The sequence below is a fragment of the Schistocerca americana genome, chromosome 8, assembly GCF_021461395.2.
Source record: "Schistocerca americana isolate TAMUIC-IGC-003095 chromosome 8, iqSchAmer2.1, whole genome shotgun sequence".
NCBI lineage: Eukaryota > Metazoa > Arthropoda > Insecta > Orthoptera > Acrididae > Schistocerca > Schistocerca americana.
In genome coordinates, this window is record NC_060126.1 from 257,086,638 (window position 1) to 257,111,837 (window position 25,200).

The window sequence follows — 25,200 nt, forward strand, 5'->3', positions numbered from 1 at the left end:
GAATTATAAAACAACCGATGTGATGGATCATGCCTAATCAATTACTTGTAAAAGTGATCGTGTTACCAACATGTTTTCAAACGGCTGTAGCACGGAAATGATACGTTTCCGGTCATGGGCCTAAGATCAAAATACGATCTGCCCGCTCTCCTCTACAAGTTCTAGAAGTTTGTAACGGGAATTTCCGAACACCCTGTATTTTATTTGCACGTAACGTATTCGTACAAAAAAAAAAAAATAAAAAGGTGAGAAGGTATTCTGATACTAGAGAATTAAGCCGCTCACCTCATCACTACATGAAAAGAAGAATTGGAAAATAAATAGTTTGTTAAGAATGTTCTAGTTGCCACTGACTGGTTCTAAGTGCCAATAAGAAAGTAGTCGTTTAAATGCCATTAATACTGAGGCAGTATATTTTATTTTTTGTAATATACACTCCTGGAAATGGAAAAAAGAACACATTGATACCGGTGTGTCAGACCCACCATACTTGCTCCGGACACTGCGAGAGGGCTGTACAAGCAATGATCACACGCACGGCACAGCGGACACACCGGGAACCGCGGTGTTGGCCGTCGAATGGCGCTAGCTGCGCAGCATTTGTGCACCGCCGCCGTCAGTGTCAGCCAGTTTGCCGTGGCATACGGAGCTCCATCGCAGTCTTTAACACTGGTAGCATGCCGCGACAGCGTGGACGTGAACCGTATGTGCAGTTGACGGACTTTGAGCGAGGGCGTATAGTGGGCATGCGGAAGGCCGGGTGGACGTACCGCCGAATTGTTCAACACGTGGGGCGTGAGGTCTCCACAGAACATCGATGTTGTCGCCAGTGGTCGGCGGAAGGTGCACGTGCCCGTCGACCTGGGACCGGACCGCAGCGACGCACGGATGCACGCCAAGACCGTAGGATCCTACGCAGTGCCGTAGGGGACCACACCGCCACTTCCCAGCAAATTAGGGACACTGTTGCTCCTGGGGTATCGGCGAGGACCATTCGCAACCGTCTCCATGAAGCTGGGCTACGGTCCCGCACACCGTTAGGCCGTCTTCCGCTCACGCCCCAACATCGTGCAGCCCGCCTCCAGTGGTGTCGCGACAGGCGTGAATGGAGGGACGAATGGAGACGTGTCGTCTTCAGCGATGAGAGTCGCTTCTGCCTTGGTGCCAATGATGGTCGTATGCGTGTTTGGCGCCGTGCAGTTGAGCGCCACAATCAGGACTGCATACGACCGACGCACACAGGGCCAACACCCGGCATCATGGTGTGGGGAGCGATCTCCTACACTGGCCGTACACCACTGGTGATCGTCGAGGGGACACTGAATAGTGCACGGTACATCCAAACCATCATCGAACCCATCGTTCTACCATTCCTAGACCGGCAAGGGAACTTGCTGTTCCAACAGGACAATGCACGTCCGCATGTATCCCGTGCCACCCAACGTGCTCTAGAAGGTGTAAGTCAACTACCCTGGCCAGCCAGATCTCCGGATCAGTCCCCCATTGAGCATGTTTGGGACTGGATGAAGCGTCGTCTCACGCGGTCTGCACGTCCAGCACGAACGCTGGTCCAACTGAGGCGCCAGGTGGAAATGGCATGGCAAGCCGTTCCACAGGACTACATCCAGCATCTCTACGATCGTCTCCATGGGAGAATAGCAGCCTGCATTGCTGCGAAAGGTGGATATACACTGTACTAGTGCCGACATTGTGCATGCTCTGTTGCCTGTGTCTATGTGCCTATGGTTCTGTCAGTGTGATCATGTGATGTATCTGACCCCAGGAATGTGTCAATAAAGTTTCCCCTTCCTGGGGCAATGAATTCACGGTGTTCTTATTTCAATTTCCAGGAGTGTAAGTACATAAATACAGCAGTAATGTAGAACTGTAGTCCGCAAAACCATTTCTTATTTTGTAATTGTGACGTTAAGTCACGAGGGAAGAGTGCAACCATTCCTCAAATTAATATGAGTGTTGCAAAATTGCTGAATTGGTTGCTAAATGAAGTGCCACTAGTTAAAAATCCAATAACTTTATTTGACGCATTTCGGGAGATACCCGTCATCAGATAGTCTGTAAACCAAAATATAACTGACGGAAAATATGCAAAGGTATAGAGAGCAACATGACAAGAGTGCATACTGAAAGCTGACACACACACACCATCATCATCTAGGTATTCAGAAGCATAAAGTAAGTGAACAGTTGTTATGGCAGACTAATTTCAAAACTACATCATGCCTTCTAGATAGACAATTTAAGTCACCAGAGGGCGGTCAAGCATACACAGTTGACGCCGCATAGCGTCGAAAACAGAATGATAAATTTTAGTTTATTTACATAAATATTGTTGAATATAAAACATAACTTTAAGGAACGTATCCAAAGCAATAAAGTAAAGAACACGTCGTAAAACATTTTTTACGTTGCTATAAAAAGCCCTCAGTAGATTATACACATAAAATAATATGCGTAACGATGCAAACCAATTATACTGAATCAAAATTATGCATAAATGATGTACTGCAAAAATGTGAACCATACCACATAGTGATAGTAAAATCTATGAAATTCCATTGATTTAAAAAAAGAAAAGAAAAATGAAATGCTTGTATTCTTGTCGTAAGCCGCGACAGCTTTTTTCGTTTCTTTATAGCAGTGGAATTTCATATATTTTACTGTTATCACTAAATGGTATGGTTCACATTTTCTTCAAATCGTCATTTGCGCATAATTTCGATTTTGTATAATTGGTTTGTATATCTTACGCATGTTATTCTATTGATGACGTTTTATATCAACGTAACAATTGTGTTTTACGGCGTGTTGTATACTTTCTTGCTTTGTATACGTTTCTGTTATGTTTCATGTTCAATTTTTATGCAAATAAACTTAAATTTATCATTCTATTTTCGCCGCTGTACGGCTGTACGGCATCACCTATGTATGATTCACCACCCTCTGATGGCGTGAATTGTCTACATAGAAAGCATGACGTAGTTTTGAAATTAATCTGCCGTAACAGCTGTATGTGTTATGTTATGCATCTGGATATCGATATGATCGTAGAATGTGTGTCAGCTCTCAATGTGACGAAACTTTGTAACGCTTGTAACCTTCTCATGTTGCTCTCTGTATCTATGTATATCTTCTGTCCTTAGTGTTTTGGTTTGCAGAACATTTTTTTTAGTTTGTGTTAAATTACTATGGGAACAAATTACTGAGGTCATCGACCCCTAGGCTTACACACTGCTTTATCTAACATAAACTAATTTGCGCTAAGGACAACACACACACCCATGCCCGAGAGAGGACTCGAACCTCCGACGTGGTGAGCCGTGCGAACCGTGGTAAGGCTCCTCAGACCGCGCGGCCGCCTTGTTTTCCAGACTATCTGATGATGGGTATCTCCCGAAACTCATGCAATGAAGTCATTGGTTTTAAACTAGTGGCATTTCATTTAACAACCAATTCAGCAATTTTGCAGCACTCATATTAATTTCTTATACATTTTAAATTTCTTACTAGAGACCAACAAAATTAAATTCAACAAAAAAGCGCTCAGAATTTGTCTTCCGTGTCTCACACAACTCCAGTCTTGGTATTAGATGTTGCAAAGTTTAGTTAGTGCTTCCTTTGCCGTTGAGGAAGGAATACCGACATCGTCGACAGGCCTTTCTGTTTTGCTACATGCCTGGTCTTTTAGATGGAGTACGGCGTGGCATACATTATCCACGGTCCTCCCTCTTTTTAATATGTTGACGTTTGTCGTTCGTCTTTCTCAGAGAAAGAATTTTTAATACTTATTACAGACAGATGAGTATGAGACACTTTGATAATATTGCATGTGGAGACATTTCACGCCTGTATTGATAAAAATGTTTCAGAAGCATCTCCAGCTTCAAGATGTCAGTTGAATGCATGGGAATTTAATGGAATCTCATCAAAATCTTACTGAACATTGACTCCGACGCATGACAGTTGGAACTCCAGAGGCAAGGACTGTTTGACAAAAAGACGTTTGCATCATCTAGTAAAGAATACCTGAAACATTTTCTCCATGATGTGGCACTTGGAACAAGTCTAGGGACATGCAACAAAATACCGAAACCACAATAGCGCGTAAAACTCATATTGTGGAAACGTGGCACTTACGAAGTTGACATTTCCTCTTTTCGAACCATTGGCTCATGATTAAGCATTTCCATTTGCCTTTAGGTCTCCTTTGGCAATGAGCTTGACGTAAAATAGTATTTTTCGACCAAACGACAATGGTCTATGCGTACGCCATGCATGAGCACGCTTTATTGTTTATCATTTGCACACTGTATTTCATATTCTCTCAATCTGAAATCATTAGGTGTATTCCAGCGCAAATGTGCCTCAAGAGCATGCGTATGTTTCGTAGTCTTTCAGAAACAGTTCCAGTATCACACCTTACCTCAGCCTGCCTGTTTACGTGTTAGTAACTACACATAACCGATTTCCGAAAATGAATACATTGTGCCAGTAAATTTCATGAGAGAATATTACATTTTCCTCGGCTTTTGTCTACGTTACACCAACTGGGAGCAGAAACGGCTCTGAAGTTACATTCCTTGTCCAAATATTTACTATTAAAAACAGTCTTGATCACGATTTATTTATCAAGGTGACCGGTTCGACCACTACTGTGGTCATCTTCAAACGATTGAGTAGGAACCTCCTTCTGTTGGAGAATCACTAGTGATTCGCCAAGAGAAAGAGGTTCCTACTCAATGGTCTGAAGATGACCACAGTAGTAGTCTAGACTGGTCACCTTGATAAATAAATCGTGATCAAGACTGTTTTTAATAGTAAATATTTGTAACAAGTTGATCACTGCCACTCCCATAATATATTCAAAAGTAATTCCTTGTCCAAACTGAAATAATGCTTCTATAACTCCCCGGCTGATGATACGACGTTTGATTTTGAAGAAAAAAGAATGATAGACGTAAATTATCTCATAGCAGTTAGGATCTGTGGCACTTTTCTTTTTCGGACACGAGAATAACTATATATAATATTTTAGTGACCCACTCTGGTCAGACGATTAGTGATAATAAATTATATACACAACCCTTCCTGAGGAATAATTATATTACTGAAAACCGTATCAAAAGCACTACTGTAGTTCCTCAGATTAGTCTTCACATACAGACAGAAAAAAGTGGGGGGGGGGGCGGAGATTTTAATTTATAATGTGCATAAATGATCATACCGCATCCTCCTTGATGTATACGGTACTGAAAAAAACTGTAAATAAGCGTTTTAATTTTTACCAATGACTGAAAACACCATTACAGTCGGCCTTGGTAAGCAACAAGTCAGATCCGGTACAGCGGCGGAGGTTTAAGATGATGGGCCGCCATTCCGAGAGGAAGTGCTCTGTCAAAGTTTATTGCTCTCCGTTATGGCCCAAGTCGGATTCTGCGCTTTATTGACGCATCGTTAACTTGGAAACAGCGAATATCCTGGATGCCTGGAGGAGATTAGATGCAGATTCCTGTTCACGGCGAGGTATCAAGTATACTTAAAATGCTATTCCCTTGATCCTTAAAATATAATCGCTCCTTAAGGTAGCCAACATTCGCCGAGTTATTTTACAGTCAATTGCTGTTATCAGGAGCGACACACCAATGAAATTTTGTAAATGAGTTCGGTAAGTATCTTCCCATAAGAGTTAGTAAGTCCGAATTAGAAGTAAGTAAGTGCAGGCATGGAGCAAGCAAAAAAAAGGACGGAAATAGCTAATGGTGGTTCTTAATACATTCCATTAAACTGTATTAGTTCAAAATTTTGAACTGACTCGGTTACCGACTAACTCAGTTTTACCGTTCCGAACGTCAGTCGGTAAAAACAGATTCCTTGTAGGATCTCTTTGTGTTCGATTGTACGTATGTCTGTCTGTTAGAACCCTTTCACTCAGGAAACTGTAGATGAATCAAATCGAAATTTATGTCACATATTAAAGAATATGGTCCCTCGGCGGCGTAAGAAAGCTAAGCCTCAACATTACTGCGACCATAAGATGATGCCATTTACATCACATGTTTTGATATCTTGCCAATTTCGATATCGATAACAGGCAAAAATCCTCGAACTTCTCGATTCCCGGCGTGAATGAACTCTATATATATATAATTAAGTTTGCACAGAATCCTCGGTGTGCGAGATCTATTCGCACTTATGCATTTTTTTTAATAAAAAGATTTTACTAAGGAGACTATCAGCAGTTAGGTTGTTCGCTTCTGCGGCGTCTGTGTCAAAGTTATTCCGAATTTACACGTCATCTTGTGGTCCTGAATATATATTTATTTAATTCGAAACTGTTCGTAACATAATAGTTGGGTTGCAAAAAAATGCAGTAATGCCCCGAAGTATATATGATTAAAACCTCAATAGCAGTAGTAATTCAGTTTTCTTGATGAATTCTTGACAGCTTCTGGCTAAATTTCAAGAATCTAGGTCAACGGTGAGTACCCTATAGGTTTTGATAAGTTGGTTTGCTAGTATCAAAATATGTGACATACATGGCCGTATCTGTTGGTTGCACTGCCTGGAAAGCTTACGTTTACGACACCGCCAAGGGCGTACATAACTTAGTATCTGACAACAATTTCAATTCGGTAAGTCTACCCGCTTCTGAGAAAAATAGGTCTTAACAGACGGAAGAATAGACGGACACTCCTGAACATGTGCCCCATGATATACATACACTGTTCTGTAACGTTATTTCGATAAGTAGTAGTCCTTTGATGTGATACGTGCCCTTTTATTCCTAGTGCACAAGTGACACATGTTTCTCGTTTGCAATTTTCCAAAGAGAGAGAATTCTGTCTAAAAGAAAGCGTCCGTATTTATAGTTGTAACTACTAACGAAGTGCAGAAATGTGTTCTTACAATGGGATGAGAGACCGTTTGCGAAAAACCTGAAACATTGAAAAGAGCATGCTGGGGGAAAGAATAATAGGACCGGCGCTGAGGGTTCCGTACAATCTCAGTTATATGTGGACAGTTTATCCACTCTGAGAATGGAGAATATCGACTATGCCTGTTATCGATATTGATACTGGCAAGTAATCGGTCCTGGGAAGTTCCAGGCCTGTGGAGAATTTTTTAATATTAAGTTTTACGTCGGATAACAAATGACAAAAAATATTTGTTTTATGTGATATAATCATAAGTTAAAACTATTCCGATTTCTTTCCTTTACTTCTACTGTTAAACCTTGCTTCTGGCTAAATTTCAAGAATCTAGGTCAACGGTGAGTACCCTATAGGTTTTGATAAGTTGGTTTGCTAGTATCAAATATGTGACATACATGGCCGTATCTGTTGGTTGCACTGCCTGGAAAGCTTACGTTTACGACACCGCCAAGGGCGTACATAACTTAGTATCTGACAACAATTTCAATTCGGTAAGTCTACCCGCTTCTGAGAAAAATAGGTCTTAACAGACGGAAGAATAGACGGACAATCGGATAAAAATGACAGGTTCTTTTTTTCGTATGGTATAAATATAAATACAGAAGTTTTGGAATTTTCTTTCATTTGTACAGTGAAGCCTTCCTTCTTTCCAAATTTCTTGATACTACGCCAGCGTTAAGTACTCTATAGGTTTTAATGAGTGAGTTTTCGAGTACCAAAATATTTGACATAAATGGCCATATCTTTTGACTGCATTTATGAAACCACCAACTTATAAAGTGACATAAATTTCGACTTGATACGTCCACCCGTTCCTAAGATAAGAAAGATCTTGACAGGTGAACAGACTGACAATCTGATAACAAATGACGAAATTGTTTCGTGTAATATAATTAATAATTTGCGATTTTCAGATTTTTTCCTTTAACTGTACTGTGAAGCATTGTTTCTTGCCAAATATCATGATTCTATGCCAACGGCAAGTACCCTATAAGTTTTGATGTGTGAGTCTGAAGTAAGAAAATATGTGACATAAATGGCCGTATGTTCTGATGCAGTGACTTGGAAGTTTATGTTTTCTACATCGCCAAGGGACCATGGACCTTATTACATAAATAAATGTCAACTTAAAGCGTCTGTCCGTTCCTGAGGAAAATGTTTTTCCAAACAGACAGAAGGACACCAAACAAAATGATCCTGTAAGCGTTCGGTTTTCACCGATTGAAAATGAAACCATGTATAACTGCGTCCAGCTATGTACCTCCCAATGAGATTACATTATATTTCTTATGCATGGACTGTACAGTAGAATGAGGACAGCTGAAGAGCTACTTTAAGCAGAGACAGTAGCAGACGCTCTGGCTTCGAAAGCCAACAGTAACGGCTAGAAGAATAATCTATTAGTGATATCCCCTTTCAGCACTCCTATGTAGTATTTTCTTAACGTCAACTCATGCTGAATGTAACGACACCGTTAAATGCCAGTGCGTTCACGATACAACGTCACTTCACTTAACCCAGTACCGAACGGTGAATCTGATGTTGTGGGGAACCGTCTGTGTTGCAAAGAGTCGGAATATACGTTGTATCAGACTTAAGGAAATAGAAATATTAGGCTCTATTGCTGGCCAAAGCCAAATCATAAGCAATGTTCTTGATAAAGTTTGTATGGTAAATTATTGAGAAGTGAAGTGATTGGAAAAGTGATGCCCAATCGTTCCAAAACATCGGGATTTGCTTTATAGAGAAAATATTTATACATAAAAAACACATCAAACAATAGTCAAAAGGGAGTACGTAGGGTCCTTACCCCTTACCCATTGTATTTTGTTTGCATTCCAAGTATCAGATGATGCTGAATACAATTTTTTTTTTTTCCTGAGATAGAGCTAACTTTTTCACTATCATAAAAATTCACTTAATGAAAATTCTTTCCTCTATTTATGTCTGTATTTATGCACAGAATAGGCTTTCTCTTTGTCAAAGAACTGTGAAACCTAAATCATTTTTCATTTCCAGATATTTGGCCTCTTTTATGCAAGAATACTCACAGAAAAAAATACCCAAGATCTCGTGGAACCTTCGCAAAGCGTCACAAAAACGAAGCAGAAGACAAAACGAAAATTACGTACCACAAAAAATACACAAACAGAACATTAGTGAGGGTGACTGAGCATCCTTGACGCTGATGCCCAGTCCGATTCAGTTCCGGTCTGCTGAATGTTGCCATTTCAGAAGCACTGTGAAATGCTTCGAAGTTCCGCTCCGTGACGCGCAGTACGTAACATTCTTCGGCGGAGAAGGCTAAGAGGGTTCGGTTTAATGCCCCGTCGTCGACAAGTTTATTAGAACCGATGAACTAACTCGAAATTGACGGTAATGGGGCAGTTTATTCACAGCGTCGTTCCCTGAGAAACTGACCGAATGTTCACCTTAGTTTTTAATGCCTCGTCGTCGACAAGTTTATTAGAACCGGTGAACTAACTCGAAATTGACGGTAATTGTGCAGTTTGTGCAATGTCGTTCCCTTAGAAACGGACCGAGCTTTCACCTTAGTTATTTAGGTAAACCACGTGCCTTTCTGAGTGAAATTTCGAGCGTGCAAGGTTTGCCTGCAGTGTGCAGTTTACTGTGTCCCTGCTAAACACAACGCGTGTTGCACCGCAATACTGTTCTGCACGTAGCCTGCTATAAACGGACGTGAAAACAAATGCTTACAGCAGTTGTAATCGACCTGAGACTGTGGGATCCAGTATCTCAGGGAAAATCTTGTACTTTTAAAAATGTAACTATAAATTATTTACTGTACTTAAGCTCAGTTTATATTAGTAAGTTTTTGAGTAATTATATTCAGACGTATGGATTCTTCTCATGCGAGATAATGGTGAACGTCAGTTGTAACACATGATAGAGGAAAGTTCTCTTACATGCCCTTCTTATTCTTTACAAGGTTTACTTTGTATAGCTAGGTCTGCAAACAATGGTTCAGAAAACGACGCATCGAGAAGTTCATACATTTAATGTGGTATACTGTTTTGCACACGAAGAAGCGCTCTTAGTGAAGAAAATGCAAGAAAAACTATGAGGAACCATGAATAGAATATTCAGAATTGAGCACTTTATTAAATGTTCCAGCTTTAAATTCAAGATTATTTGGAAATATTTCTAGAAACTGAGAAAGAAAAAGTCTTGACTTATTACGAGTACTACATTCTAAAAGGCTTAACACAGATGAAGCATGAAAACAGGAAGAATGTGTACTGATCTGTTAAAAAAAATAGAAATAGTGAACTGTCCAGGAACAAGTTCAATAAAGAGCTGCCTGAAATGGTAATGACGTCATAGGTAAGTGATTATGGTGTGATACTGCCACGCGAGCGAGCTGTGTTCAAAACTCACTCTTGACAGCTGTCACACTACACATTGGTTATAGTGATACCAGACGAGATACCACACAGACGTCTCACAGAAACGAAAATAACAAATAAACGGGTGTGAACAATGTTACAACAAAGGGAGTCAAGAGTCAAGACATCGAAAACGAAACGAGACTTCGAAAACGCTAAAAAATATGTTTTGACAGAGCGCAGAGGAAATGTATGATTGCGTTCATTTGTTGCAGCTTGTGTGACAAACTATTGTGTTTTCATAATATCCTAGGGAGTGATCCAATTCACATTCATAACAAGACCTATATCGGGCAAGGAGGCACATCTCACTCAATTACCAGTCGTACAAATTAGGTGCGTCCATAAAAATTCTTATTGTGGTATATAAGAAACTATCAGCCTCGGTTGCGGTAATGAAACCAACCTTTACCTAGGTTTCAGCCCAAGTAATTGAGCCTTCTTCAGAAGATAAACCCCATTGTATAATATGTCTACGAGGGCATGGTCTAGAAATAAAAGTAAAACAGCCTGAAGAGGAGTAGTCACATTTTAAAAATGCGGTACGTAGGTACTAAGTCACCACCAAGACCTAACTTAAGCTCCGGCGAACGCCTCGTCTCCATGGACGAAAGTACTAAAGTACTAAAATTCTTATCGTATGTCACTAATGGCATCACACACCAGACGTGTTTTCGGGTGGCGGATTCGGTGTCGCCTTGTCATCAAACATTAGCGGTTCCCATTCGAAAGCGACTTCCTTTGGATTGCTAATAGAGTAGTTGTGCAGAATCAATAGTCATTACACCCCGCCATTGCAAACGGACGTTAGACCCGAACAGCGGAAAAAAAAGTTGGCGCGAGGGAGGTTTGAACACGGCTTGCTCGCTTGGCAATGCAACACTACAACGGCTTCACTACGACGCCACTTCTCTTCAGGTTTGCTCTATATTGTAGTTGTTACTCTTGGACTGTTCACTGTTTCTGTTTTGCTCTTTTTTCACAGTCCAGTACGCCTTCCTCCTATTTCGATGCTTCATCAGTTTTTGACGGGCTGTTTACTGTGCCCTCTTACCACTAAATCTGAGAGGGGTGCGATGGGTAGTTTCCCTTGCATCAAAAGGCAAAATAAATCGAACACTTTTGTTCATATTGGGGAAAAAATATCTTAATGGAAAAAAATCAGTTTGCCGTTCTGTTGGTCTTGACCTTCTCTGAATTCCTTTAGTTGTCGGACACATTCTTTCGATTAAATAACTTAAAATGGAAGAAAGGATCAGTATTTGAAGTAGGAGACAAAACACACAAATTATAGACATGCCATAAATGTTGTTGCTGCGTACTTAACTTGGAAGACCGGTTTGATGTAGCTCTCCCAGCAAGCCGTTTTATCTCCAAATAGCTACTGTAATCTCCATACATCAGAACCTGCTTCTGTATTCGTCTATTGGTCTCCTACTACAATTTCACCACCCATACTTTCCTCCTACTCTGGTTGTATCCATCTAAATTTCCCCGTTCTTATGTAACACCATATTTCAAAAGCTTCTGCTCTCCTCTTGTCCCAACTGCGTATTGTGTACGTTTCACTTACCTACAAATGAAATGAAACGATCGTATGGCATTGTTGGCCGGGAGGCCACATGGGGGGACGTTCGGCCGCCGTATTGCAAGTCGTTTTTAGTTGACGCCACTTCGGCGACTTGCGAGTCAATGATGATGAAGAACACACAACACCCAGTCATCACGAGGCAGAGAAAATTCCTGACCCCGCCGGGAATCGAACCCAGGACCCCGTGCGCGGGAAGCGAGAACTTACCCACAAGGTTACACTCATAACCTCTTTTCAACACAATATCCATTCGGTCCAGTTACTCTTCCAAGTTTATGCTGTATTTGACAGAATTACCGTGTTATCGGTAAACGTCGAAGTTTTTTTATTTCCTGTTACTGAATTATAATTCTTTCTCCATATGTTTCTTTGGTTAAATTTACTGTTTATGCAATATACAAATTGAATAAAATCTGAGTTGACTTACAGCCCTGTCTCACTCTCTTCTCAACTACTGCTCCCCTCTCACGTCCTTCGACTCTTGTAACTATTCGTCACTGTCGCTTGAACAGCTCGCATTTATGGCAGAAGTCTGGCCCAACGGCAAGTCTACAGCGACTGGAAAAAAAACGCAGGTGTTTTCTGTATATCAGAAAGGAAAAAAACAGACTCGCAATATTATTCACCAATATCCTTAAAGTCGCAAGTCTACAGAATTCTCGAGCAAATTCTGAGTTAGAATATAATGAATTTCCTTCGGCGAGGAAAACTATCCTCAGATCAACAAGTTTTTAGAAAGCATCGCTCGTGCAATCTCACCTTGTTCTTTTCTCGTAGCATATCCTGTACACTAAGGATTACGGGCAAGAGACAGATTCCACATTCATAGATTTCCGTGAAACGTGTTTGATAAAGTGCACCTCTGCAGACTATTACGGAGGTCTAAACAAACGGAGTAGATTGTCAGATACGCGAGCGGCTCGTACACTGCTTGTGCAGTAGCACTCAGTACACTGTCCTGGAGAGCGAGTGCTCATCGGAGACAGTGGTATCGGCAGGAAAGACACAGGGAAGTGCGACAGGACCGTTCTTTTTCTCCAGATACGTAAAGGATCTGACGGATACCGTTAGCAGCAAACTGCGACTTTTCGCTAATGGCTCTGTGATGTACGGGAAAGTATCGACGTAGAGTGACTGTAGGGGGATAAAGGTTTAGTTGGGCAGAATTTCTATTTGGTGTGATGAAAAACAGATTGCTCTAAGTGTAGAAAAATGTAAGTTAATGGAGATTAATAGGAAAAACAGTCCTGTAATGTTCGTATACGGCATTGGTGGTTTTCTGCTTCACTGTGACACTTCAATTGAGTATCTATGCGTAGCGTTGCACAGTGATATGAAATGGAACGAGCACATTACATTGTTCATCGGGATGGTAGTCTCCCGTTTACTGGAAGAAATCTAAGGAAGTGCAGCTTATCTTTGCGTACAGAACACTTGTACGGCCCAGTCTTATGTATTTTTCGAGTGTTTGGGATCCCCACATGATCAGGTTAAAGGAGCACATCGATGCAGTCCAGAGGCGTGCTACTAGATTTGTCAACGGTACGTGGACTCAAATGGTAATCACTGAACGAAAAAACAGTATTGAGACAATATAAAGAACTGGCACTTGCGTCTGACACCAGAGTGATTCTACTGACAAGGACGAACGGTACATCTCGCGTAAGGAATCTGAAGACGAGGGACATTAGGGATCATACATAAGCGCAAAAGACAGTCTTTTTTCCTCTGTCCATTGGCGGGTGGAACACAGTAGGCAATAACTTTTCTCCGGCAACAACCATATGGCGGCTTTTGGAGTAGGTCTCTAGCTGTAGATGTATAGGGGTGGACAGAAAAACACTCCACCTTACTATTCCTGTTACGCTGTAGGAAAAGCGTTGGCATCGAAATCAGCTTCCAGTCGTCTTGGAACGAATGAATACAGGTCCTGCTCAAGGCAGTCTTATACCATTCTTTCTGAAAAACAGTGGCGAGTTCAGGTCACGATGAAGGATGTAGATAGCGATCACACACCATTCTCTCCACAGTAGACGACAGAGACTGTATAAAACTGAGATCTGGTAACTGTGGCAGCCAGGGGGGATGCGATAGGTTCATCCTCGTGCTCACAAAACCAGTTCCTGTGTGAGCAGGTGCCCTGTTGTTCAAATGGTTCAAATGGCTCTGAGCACTATGGGACTCAACTGCTGTGGTCATAAGTCCCCTAGAACTTAGAACTACTTTAACCTAACTAACCTAAGGACAGCACACAACACCCAGCCATCACGAGGTAGAGAAAATCCCTGACCCCGCCGGGAATCGAACCCGGGAACCCGGGCGTGGGAAGCGAGAACGCTACCGCACGACCACGAGATGCGGGCATGCCCTGTTGTCTTCGTACACGGCATCATTACTGGGGAAGAAACAGTGTATCATCTGATCTGTTCAAAAAATGGCTCTGAGCACTATGGGACTTAACTGCTGTGGTCATCAGTCCCCTAGAACTTAGAACTACTAAAACCTAACTAACCTAAGGACATCACACACATCCCTGCCCGAGGCAGGATTCGAACCTGCGACCGTAGCGGTCGCGCGGTTCCAGACTATAGCGCCTAGAACCGCTCGGCCATTCCGGCCGGCATCTGATCTGTGAAAGCGGTTATGTGAGCATACGAACTTGCAGAGACCCATGGTGACCGTGTAATACTAAGATGTAGCTGCCCAACTCATCACCGAACCCCGCCATTTTTGACTCTTGGGATGTAAACTCGGCCAGGATTTGGAAACAGTATGAAACAAGGCTCATTCAACCAAATGAGTAGAGGTATTACGGCATCCACACCACTTTTCTCTGTTACTGTCATTTGCATCAGTGATGAGTGATTTTGAAATTTTAGCACGCCCTGCAGTTTCCTGCTTACGTATTGTTTGATGCTGACAGGGTTGGAGAGTGCGACATTCAGTTCTGCAGGGACTTTTGAAGTCGTCGTCCTGGTAGTTTTCGTCCCAGTCATCTCCGGTGTCCATCTGTCAGGATCACTCAGCACGTACTTTCACCTGTATTGTGATTAAGCGGATGATGTCTTTCTGCTTTCCCTGTGAGCGGGGCAAATCTTCGATATGGCGACTCTTGAAATACCAACCACTTCGGCTGCTTTGGTTATGGAAGCACCCACAATATGAACATCAAGAAAGAATTTGCCCATGTTCGAAGTCACTTGCTACGACATAATGCACTCACACCGACACATAACACTGTTCTTACCACTACCGCCACTTGCAACGTACTGAGGACATTGGACAGGCGCCCTTCGTGGTCAAAACCAACAGCGTAACTCACAGGCTTTGCTAACATCTGCTCTTACGTTCAAAATGCATTTCTCGCGTTGCTTCCATACTTTTGTCCTACCCATGTCCATTATATACGTAATTGTACTCCGTACCTTCTGACTAGCAGGAAAAAAATTCAAGATTAAAAGGAGAGCAATGAACTTCACAATATTGTCACGTAGAAGAAGGTGTAAGTAGATGAATGACGAACAGTAACTTCACTTAACGGAGGTTTATTCAACACTTGCACATACAAGAACGCGGAGCGAACTGCCTGCGGCCAAGATACATACGGTATATATACAGCTACAGAACTTCTAGAATGTACGCGAACCGAATATAGAAATTAAAATTATACCGTTCAGGAGAGATTTGAACTCACGACCGTCCAAGCAACAGTATAGAATCATAACCGCTACACTATTTTTTTTAATTACCTGACCGGAAATCGAACCCGGCCTCCTTAGGACGGCAGTCCGTCACGCTGACCATTTTTTTTTTTTTTAACTCAGGATCTCGTCCCAGTCATATCCGGTGTCCATCTGTCAGGATCACTCAGCACGTACTTTCACCTGTATTGTGATTAAGCGGGGCAATTGTGTTTTTTTTAATGGCAAGTTCGCTACCAACTTTTTTTTGTACTTTTTCTCGTAAATAATAAAGAAAATGACTGTGTTGAAAATAAAAAAACTGACGAAAGGGACTCGATCCAGCGATCTCGCGATTACGAGACTTGAACGCTAACCACTTTTTTATTTTCTTTTTATTTTTTTTATTTTTTAATGGAAAAAGGCGTCTTTCAGTTGCGACAAACAAAATTAGAATGTACGTGCCTAGCAACAACAGAACAAGAGTTCCTTCTAAACTATGAAATAGAATTTGAAACTAATAGTATGATATGAAACTTCCTGGCAGATTAAAACTGTGTGTCCGACCGAGACTCGAACTCGGGACCTTTGCCTTTCGCGGGCAAGTGCTCTACCAACTGAACTACCGAAGCACGAATCACGCCCGGTACTCACAGCTTTACTTCTGCCAGTACCTCGTTTCCTACCTTCCAAACTTTACAGAAGCTCTCCTGCGTACCTTGCAGAACTAGCACTTCCGAAAGAAAGGATATTGCGGAGACATGGCTTAGCCACAGCCTGGGGGATGTTTCCAGAATGAGATTTTCACTCTGCAGCGGAGTGTGCGCTGATATGAAACTTTTTGGCAGATTAAAACTGTGTGCCCGACCGAGACTCGAACTCGGGACATTTGCCTTTCGCGGGCAAGTGCTCTACCAACCGAGCTACCGAAGCACGAATCACGCCCGGTACTCACAGCTTTACTTCTGCCAGTACCTTGTCTCCTACCTTCCAAACTTTACAGAAGCTCTCCTTGGATTGTTTGGGGGAAGAGACCAAACAGTGAGGTCATCGGTCTCATCGGATTAGGGAAGGACGGAGAAGGAAGTCGGCCGTGCCCTTTCAAAGGAACCATCCCGGCATTTACCTGGAGCGATTCAGGAAGCTCTCCTGCGAACCTTGCAGAACTAGCACTCCTGAAAGAAACGATAATGCGGAGACATGGCTTAGCCACAGCCTGGGGGATGTTTCCAGAATGAGATTTTCACTCTGCAGCGGAGTGTGCGCTGGTATGAAACTTCCAGGCAGATTAAAACTCTGTGGCCGACCGAGACTCGAACTCGGGACCTTTGCCTTTCGCGGGCAAGTGCTCTACCAACTGAGCTACCGAAGCACGAATCACGCCCGGTACTCACAGCTTTACTTCTGCCAGTACCTCGTTTCCTACCTTCCAAACTTTACAGAAGCTCTCCTGCGAACCTTGCAGAGCTAGCACTCCTGAAAGAAAGGATATTGCGGAGACATGGCTTAGCCACGGCCTGGGGGATGTTTCCAGAATGAGATTTTCACTCTGCAGCGGAGTGTGCGCTGATATGAAACTTCCTGACAGATTAAAACTGTGTGCCCGACCGAGACTCGAACTCGGGACCTTCGCCTTTCGCGGGCAAGTGCTCTACCAACTGAGCTACCGAAGCACGAATCACGCCCGGTACTCACAGCTGTACTTCTGCCAGTACCTCGTCTCCTACCTTCCAAACTTTACAGTTTTAATCAGCCAGGAAGTTTCATATCAGCGCACACTCCGCTGCAAAGTGAAAATCTCATTCTGGAAACATCCCCCAGGCTGTGGCTAAGCCATGTCTCCGCAATATCCTTTCTTTCAGGAGTGCTAGTTCTGCAAGGTTCGCAGGAGAGCTTCTGTAAAGTTTGGAAGGTAGGAGACGAGGTACTGGCAGAAGTAAAGCTGTGAGTACCGGGCGTGATTCGTGCTTCGGTAGCTCAGTTGGTAGAGCACTTGCCCGCGAAAGGCAAAGGTCCCGAGTTCGAGTCGCAGTCGGGCACACAGTTTTAATCTGCCAGGAAGTTTCATATCAGCGCACACTCCGCTGCAGAGTGAAAATCTCATTCTGGTAATAGTATGATGATAGATAATAAAGAAAAAAATGTAACAAAATCCCGCACGCCATTCCATGTGAATGGCCCATCTGCGTACAGATTCCATGTTCCAAGTTGATAAAACATTTCGCAGAGTGTGGAGCTTCATGACGGCGGTCATCCTCTGCCCGGTACTCCCCATCTGTGAGGGGGATTATCGAAGACGCTGCGCAAATAGTTCGCAAATAGCTGTCAGTACCGGGGTGTACGCTCAAGTGTGCTATGACTGTCCTGCAGAAATTGCCAGTAATCAAGTACCATCTTCTCATCATCTCGGGAGAGGTAGTATATGGACATGCCTTTAAACCATGTGTGAGCGTGAGTCTTCGCAAGTGGGAAATAAGTATCCTCTGGACAAAGGAGGAGCCGTGGCTCAATTGTGCGAGGCGCGATACGTAGGTAGCAGGCGAGGATCTTCTGCACTAGCAGCCATACCTCTAACGCCGATCCACATGTTAAACGGAGTTCGTCAGTATCCACGAGGTGGCAACGTGGGCAAAGGGGGGAATCCGTCATCCCAATAGCGTGCAGCCTTTGTCGTGTTACAACCTTCCCTTTCACCACCTGGTAACTACGGTGAGTTTGTTACTCCGCTTCTTCTGCGACAATATTAGATTGATTATGTCGGCCCTACAGAGTTAAATTCTGCGCCTTCAGTGTCCTGTGGAGTTAAAGAGCAGCGCTTTTGCAAGAATACGTATACGAAATAAAACTTCCAAATACTTTTTAGGAGTGCATATACTAAAACTGCTGAAGTAGTAAGCAGACTCTATCAATAAACCTGACCGACATATTCATCCAAATGCGTTGCCGTCTGATGCCCCACTAATATTAGTTCCCCGCTTCGCACGTTTCTCCTCACTGCACCATATCTTGAAGGTTGTTTAAAAGTTCACATGTATCGCAGGGCGAATGAGGGACTAGGTCCTAAGATCACGTTCACGAACAAGGAAAAAAAAAAAAAAAAAAGAAGAAAAAGAAATTGGGTGGTGCACGATGCCGATGCGGGCAAGGACATATTTCCTTCGTTACAGTATTAAAAAGAAAATCCTCAAGCAATTTCCTTATCCTCCAAAATTTGCGTTTCTTTACTTAATTCCGTCAGTACAAGGAAGACTGTTTCGATGATACCATGCAAGATGGACCGCAAATTTTCCATCATTAGGTCGAAAGAATCTAGTTACTGCCATAAGATTTGGAGCAAGTCCTTTTCTACATGTTCACCCTTCAGTGCGCCTTATTTCTTCCACCTGTGGATGACTTGGCAGACACTTTAGCTGCAGAAGTTTACATTTCAGCTGTTCAAGGAACGTTCCACATTGAAAGACGTCTCGTCATCGTCCTGGAAATGCCTACCATGCTACATATTAATTAGGTAACTTTGCTTTTTCACGTTGGTAGTTAAATGTTAATCAGTATTCCTCGCAGAATCGCTGCCACGTACCAAACAAGTTATCAGCTTTCATAGCTCTATTCAATGATACTAATTTTAGATCATATTTTCGTTTTAAAATGTGACGCAGGAAGCCACAGTGCTGTTTAGGTTAGTTGTACAGGTTGTGAGTACTGTGTGGTTCAATGTTCTGTTTGCCGTTAACCTTCATTCCTTATCTAAGAGGGTTGAAACTTAAATAGTGGCAACTATTTATTCACAACCGATACAAAAGAGCTACATGTTTTCGCCTGTTACTGTCCTTCAAAGTAGTCACCAGCACTGTGTAGAACCCGTTGGCAGCGATGTGGAAGGTGTAGTATACCGTTAACAGAGCCTGTTCTGTTGATGGTGTGAACTGTTCCAGAGATCTGACAGGCAGTAAACCGCTCCATTCGTACCATCAACAGAACAGGCTCTCCTAACGGTATAGCACGCCTTCCATGTCGCTGGCAACGGGTTCTACACAACGCTGGTGACTACTTTGGAGGACAGTAAAAGGTGCTAACATGTAACTCTTTTGTATCGCTTGTGAATAAACAGTTGCCACTATTTAAGTTCCAACCACCGTATTTATTTATTTCAGTTATTTTATTCTCTGGCCTGTATGATGATGTGCCCTGCCACGAATTCCTCTCTTCTGTCAACTTTTTCATACTACGTTATTAACATTCTACATCTTCATATCTACAGTCTTGCGGCAAAGGCCTTGCCGTAGTGGATACACCGGTTCCCGTCAGATCACCGAAGTTAAGCGCTGTCGGGCGTGGCCGGCATTTGGATGGGTGACCACACAGGCAGCCACGCGCTGTTGCCATTTTTCGGGGTGCACTGAGCCTCTTGATGCCAACTGAGGAGCTACTCGACCGAATAGTAGCGGCTCCGGTCAAAGAAAACCATCATAACGACTGGGAGAGCAGTGTGCTGACCACACGCCCCTCCTATCCGCAACCTCAGCTGAGGATGGGCCCCTTGTGGCCTGAAGACGGAGTGCTAGCGTCTTGCAGACGCTCCGAATTGTAGCTTCTAACATGGCGGTGTGTAACGTAACTATGTCAGTGCATGAGAAATCGAGAGTACGAATCCCAATAATTCATCCACACACGGATCTCCCTCTCCTCCTGACAATACCAGACCATGCACGAGCACAGCGATACCGGCAGTAATCCAATGCCTTGGGTTCACTCTCATCGATCATTCTTTCAAAACACAAGAGCAGCAGTTCCATCCTACGTCCTCAGTTATTTTTTGGACATAGTATAATTTCTGTCTTCACCTACCTAAACACGGGACCATGCTGGAAAGTAATGCTTCCGACTTTCTTTATCTGAAAACTCTTAAAACTTTTTAAACAGAACATTAGCGTGATACATTCTTACTCTTCATGTCTACATACTTCTATCTCAACATGATCACTCTGTCGACGAACACGTTTCTTGCAACAAGAGACCAGTTTGTTGGTACCATCACTGTAGAACGTTTGCCTTGTTGCCTTGGTTGACGGAACCACAACCTCCCATCTGCTTGCCCCGCTTCATCACGATCGAAGTGAAGTCCTGGAAGGTGTCCTTTAAGTTTTAGGAACAGATTAAAATCGGATGCCGCCAAGTCGGAACTGCATGCTGTAATGTTGATGCATTAAGTTGTTCTGAAAGCGGTGCTGACATATATTTATATATTCTCCTTTTAATATATATATATATATATATATATATATATATATATATATATATATATATATAAAAGGAGAATTTGAATAAAAACAAATAAATCAGTTTATATTTGGACATTTATTTTAACATTGATCATTGTTCCGTTAAAATTTCAGCATATTAAACTTGAATCATAACTAAACTGGTGCCTTATTTAGGATCGTGAAAATGTGAGTTTGTAATCTTACGGAACACATCAAATATGGAGCCAAGATTGGGAGACTGCATACAACGCTGCATTCATAAAATAACACACGAAGAACGTTGAAACACATGCAAGAGGAAATTAACAACAACCAACTGATTCAGTTTTCACCCAAAGAAGTTACGTTCGTAGCGCAATCCTGTCCGTCATGAAATTACCACACTCTGGTATACTAAATTCATACTAACTTCATACTAAATTCATACTAACTCTCTGTGAAATTTTGCCGAAAAGAATAGCTGAGGGCTACTTTGATGATTACACCACATGCTTCACGTGGTTAACTTGGTTTACACAAAGAGTGTAACTCCACAATAATTTTGATAGTTAAAATAAATTACATCGAAACGCAATTTACAAAAGAAAAACCTCGAACTGGTTACTATCGTCTTACTATTAACCTGATGGGTCAAACAATTGTATAAGCACGTGGTACTGGTCTCACAAAGTACACAACACGTGGGTTGAACACAAAGAAAAGTTGCTATATTGAAAAATATTGTCAAGACGAGATGTTATGATCTCACGCACATTCGCATTTAAGATTGATAATCTTAGTTAGAGTTACAGATCATCAACATGTGGTTCCACTTTACTCACAAAGTAGTTACAAAGCAACTACTGGAAGATATTCTGAAATTCACACTCGAATTACACTGCGTTGCAATTTAAGATAACATTAGATATTTTATATCTAAACCTGTTATAAAGGTGATTAAATTTTCAGTTAGGCTGAACTTAAGAAATCCATTGTCCTACGGACTTAGCAGAGACGCGCTTAGCCAGAGATCTTACCACTTCAGACGCTCGCCACGGACAGACTGAAGTGGGCCCCTACCGAGGGTGCTTCACAGATACAAACGGACCAGAGAGGCAGCTTCCTATACCAACATGACAAGGGACGGGCAGGACCATACCAAGAATAGAAACCTCTTTGCTTTTAGAAAGCGTAGCTACCTGTTCTGACGTTGGTCCTACTGTTCTGTAACAGACAGGCTTGTCTGCTACCATCAAGCATGCAACTACAAATACATTTGCTCATTCATCCTTTCACACAGAGGGGAAGGGGGATGACAGTATCTTATCATATACAGTATATAAAAGAAAGCGGATGTAGGTTCCGTATGAGACTGTGTGACATGAATTACATATAAACTGTGTTTTAAAGTGTAGTAGTGTGACAGATCGTTCTTGTTTATGTGTAAAAGTGACGCGTTCCATTGCTCAGTCTCCTCCCAGATAGAGTCAGAAACACCACAGTAAATTTAGAAGAGGAATTTATGCCGTAAATGACAACAGATTTAAGAAATTAACACGAAAGGAATCCAACAAAGACCTTTCAATGCAGAGTGACCGATTACTGCGGACGTAAGGCTCGCAGCGCACGTGTGTGGTCTGACATTGTCATGCTGTGAGGAGAGAATGCTCCATGTGTGGACGAACTCCGAGCTCTTCAAATTCTACTTTCAGCTTCTCAAGCACTGACACGCTTACGTTAGACGCCGCCATGTTACACGCTACAAATCGTAGGCCTCTAGCGGTAGAGGGCTACAAGTATGTGGACACGAGGAATAAAATATACAATATTAATAATTTTTTATTTAATAAGCTTTAAGAGTTTTCACAGAAGAGATTTAGAGGCATTACATTTCAGTACGAAATATTTTACTCGAATGAAGTTGCTCAGGTCGCTTACGAGAAAAAACATGGAAACGTAGATATGAAACGTGCGAATGAATTGATGTGTCCTTTGTAAAAAGCAAGCTCCTTGAATAAAGTTGCTCACGTCGCTTACGAGAAAAAACATGGAAACGTAGATATGAAACGTGCGAATGAATTGATGTGTCCTTTGTAAAAAGCACGCTCCTTGATGGCCGTAGCGCGTTTGACTGCGAACGAAGCCAAGCCGCTGACGTGAAGAGGTCGTTCGCCCTGGGGGCGGCAATATTTCCACGTACGCCCACGCACAGCGCTGCCTTCCGCGTCCCAGAAGCGGTGGTAGCCAACCAGCGCTGTTTGCGTCACCTAATGCCAATTAACGAAGCCTATGTACTTCGCCGCTTCGTGCTCCCCCATACAGAACGCAACACACGACAAATATAGCTCATGGGCGGCGCAATAAGTTAAACTGCTGTTCCGGTAACCGTCAGACGTTTTTCTATATTTTGAAAGTGTACTGCGTCCGTCTGAATACTGCTATTCAATTATCCTGCTTAATCAAATACTGACGCCGTGAGCTTATCGGTTTACCCAACGCCGTTTTAAACGAAAATACTACAAGCACAAAATATGTTGTATTTTAGGCTGTCTTCATTTTGTGTGTTATAGCCCCATTCGTCTCACACAGTCAGCGTACTGGCGCTGACGAACGCGATGCACACAAAATGATGACACAAAATTATGGAAAGTTATTTTCATTTGTTTGCAGAATTTTGAAATGTAGTTTTAAAAAACTGAAAAACTGAAAATTTTTTTTCTTATTGAAATGATGAACGGAAGGCTGAGAAAAGGAATACTCCTGATACATACTCCTATCAAAAAATATAACAAAATGGAAAAATGTATACAGATGTCAAATAATAATAATAATAATTATGCGCTTATGCAGGCATGCATCTATACGTATTATAAAAATGTCTATGTATGTGTGTGTGTGTGTGTGTGTGTGTGTGTGTGTGTGTGTGTGTGTGAGTGAGTGTATGTGTGTGTGTGCGTGTGTGTGAGTGGGTGGGTGAGTGGGTGGGTGGGTGGATGTGTGCATGTGAGCGTGTGCGTGCGTGTGTCTTTTTGTTTGTTTTTTCACATCTCCTCTTAGACAACTGGACCGATTTTATCCGAATTTGATACACATATCACTTACAGTCTGGCAACAGCCGCTGTTGTGATGAGGACCACCTATCTACAATAGTTCAGGAGATATGTTTCATAAACACTAAGAAGCCTGAAAGAAATGCCGCATCATGCATGAAGTTTTTATACATTTTTTCTTTACTACTAAGACACTCCTACAATCTTTATCCAGTAGGTGCAATTCTCTTTCAGATGTAATAAAAACGTTTACACACTTCAGTTTGCCTCACCACACTTTCTACTTTTTCTGTACTGTTCATCTTTATACAAAGCGTATTACAAAGGTAATAAAATTTTGTTGTTACAACTTTACTTAGAAAGAAAATGAAAATATTCATACAAACAAATCCCTAAGATCTCTATACCACTAACAGGTGGCACAATGTGTTGTATTTGTAACCCGTAGACGTACGTATTGATATACAGTGGAAACTCCTTTAACCGAACTAATTGTTGTCGTAAGTCATTCGGATAATCGAAAATCCGCGTAACTGAATGTATGAAGCCAAGCGATTTTTGTTTTATTAACTCTAGGAAAATAGCCTACGTCGCGCGTGCGTGGTTATCTTCTAAGACTAATACGTTGTCATTTGATTATCTCTCTAGGGTTAACACCTAATGTCAGATGTTTATTCAAAGCAACAAAATAAATTAAAAGTATTTAACTCAAGAAACATCAATCTTTATTAAGAAATTAGAGTCAACTTTGTGTATCCGCGTACATTTTTTTTTAAATTTCTAAAATACTGTAATCTTAATCGCGAAACATGCAACAAGTCACATAGGTCAGTCACTATAGTTTAATTTTGTTTAAAATCTTTTGTAACTGTTACTTGTCGTAAACAGTTTTTGCTCTTCATTGCTGCTGCATCACGAATTTCTTTTAACTGTAGTAAACTCATGACACCACTGTATTTTTTCGAACTGTTTGAAAGCTGTTTCCAGGACACGAAATTTTTCCGTATGTGATGGCCCTGCATCATTTTCTCCATGTAATTTTCTTGTGTTTCATCTTCTTGCATTTCCTGCTGTTCGTTTACCTGCAATACCTTGTCAACAATTTCTCATCTGGCATGATCTAAAATGCCTTGATCATTACTGTCACAAGTGAGCCACTCTTTCCTATTATCAGAATCACATTCCTGGCATATTCCTATGGTTTTTAATCAGCTCATTTATGTCGTCCAAACATAATCATTTTATTGAATATTCGTGCTCCCGTTTTAGTATTCTGTTCCAC

The 25,200-nt window shown here is 42.0% G+C and overlaps 1 protein-coding gene and 1 pseudogene across 1 annotated transcript in view; both read left to right on the forward strand.

The window, feature by feature from the left end:
- LOC124545747 (ras-like protein family member 10B) overlaps positions 1-25,200 on the forward strand; it is a 226,770-nt gene that overhangs the window by 88,184 nt on the left and 113,386 nt on the right. The gene's annotated exons all lie outside the window — the stretch shown is intronic.
- Positions 19,893-20,010, forward strand: LOC124546237 (annotated as a pseudogene).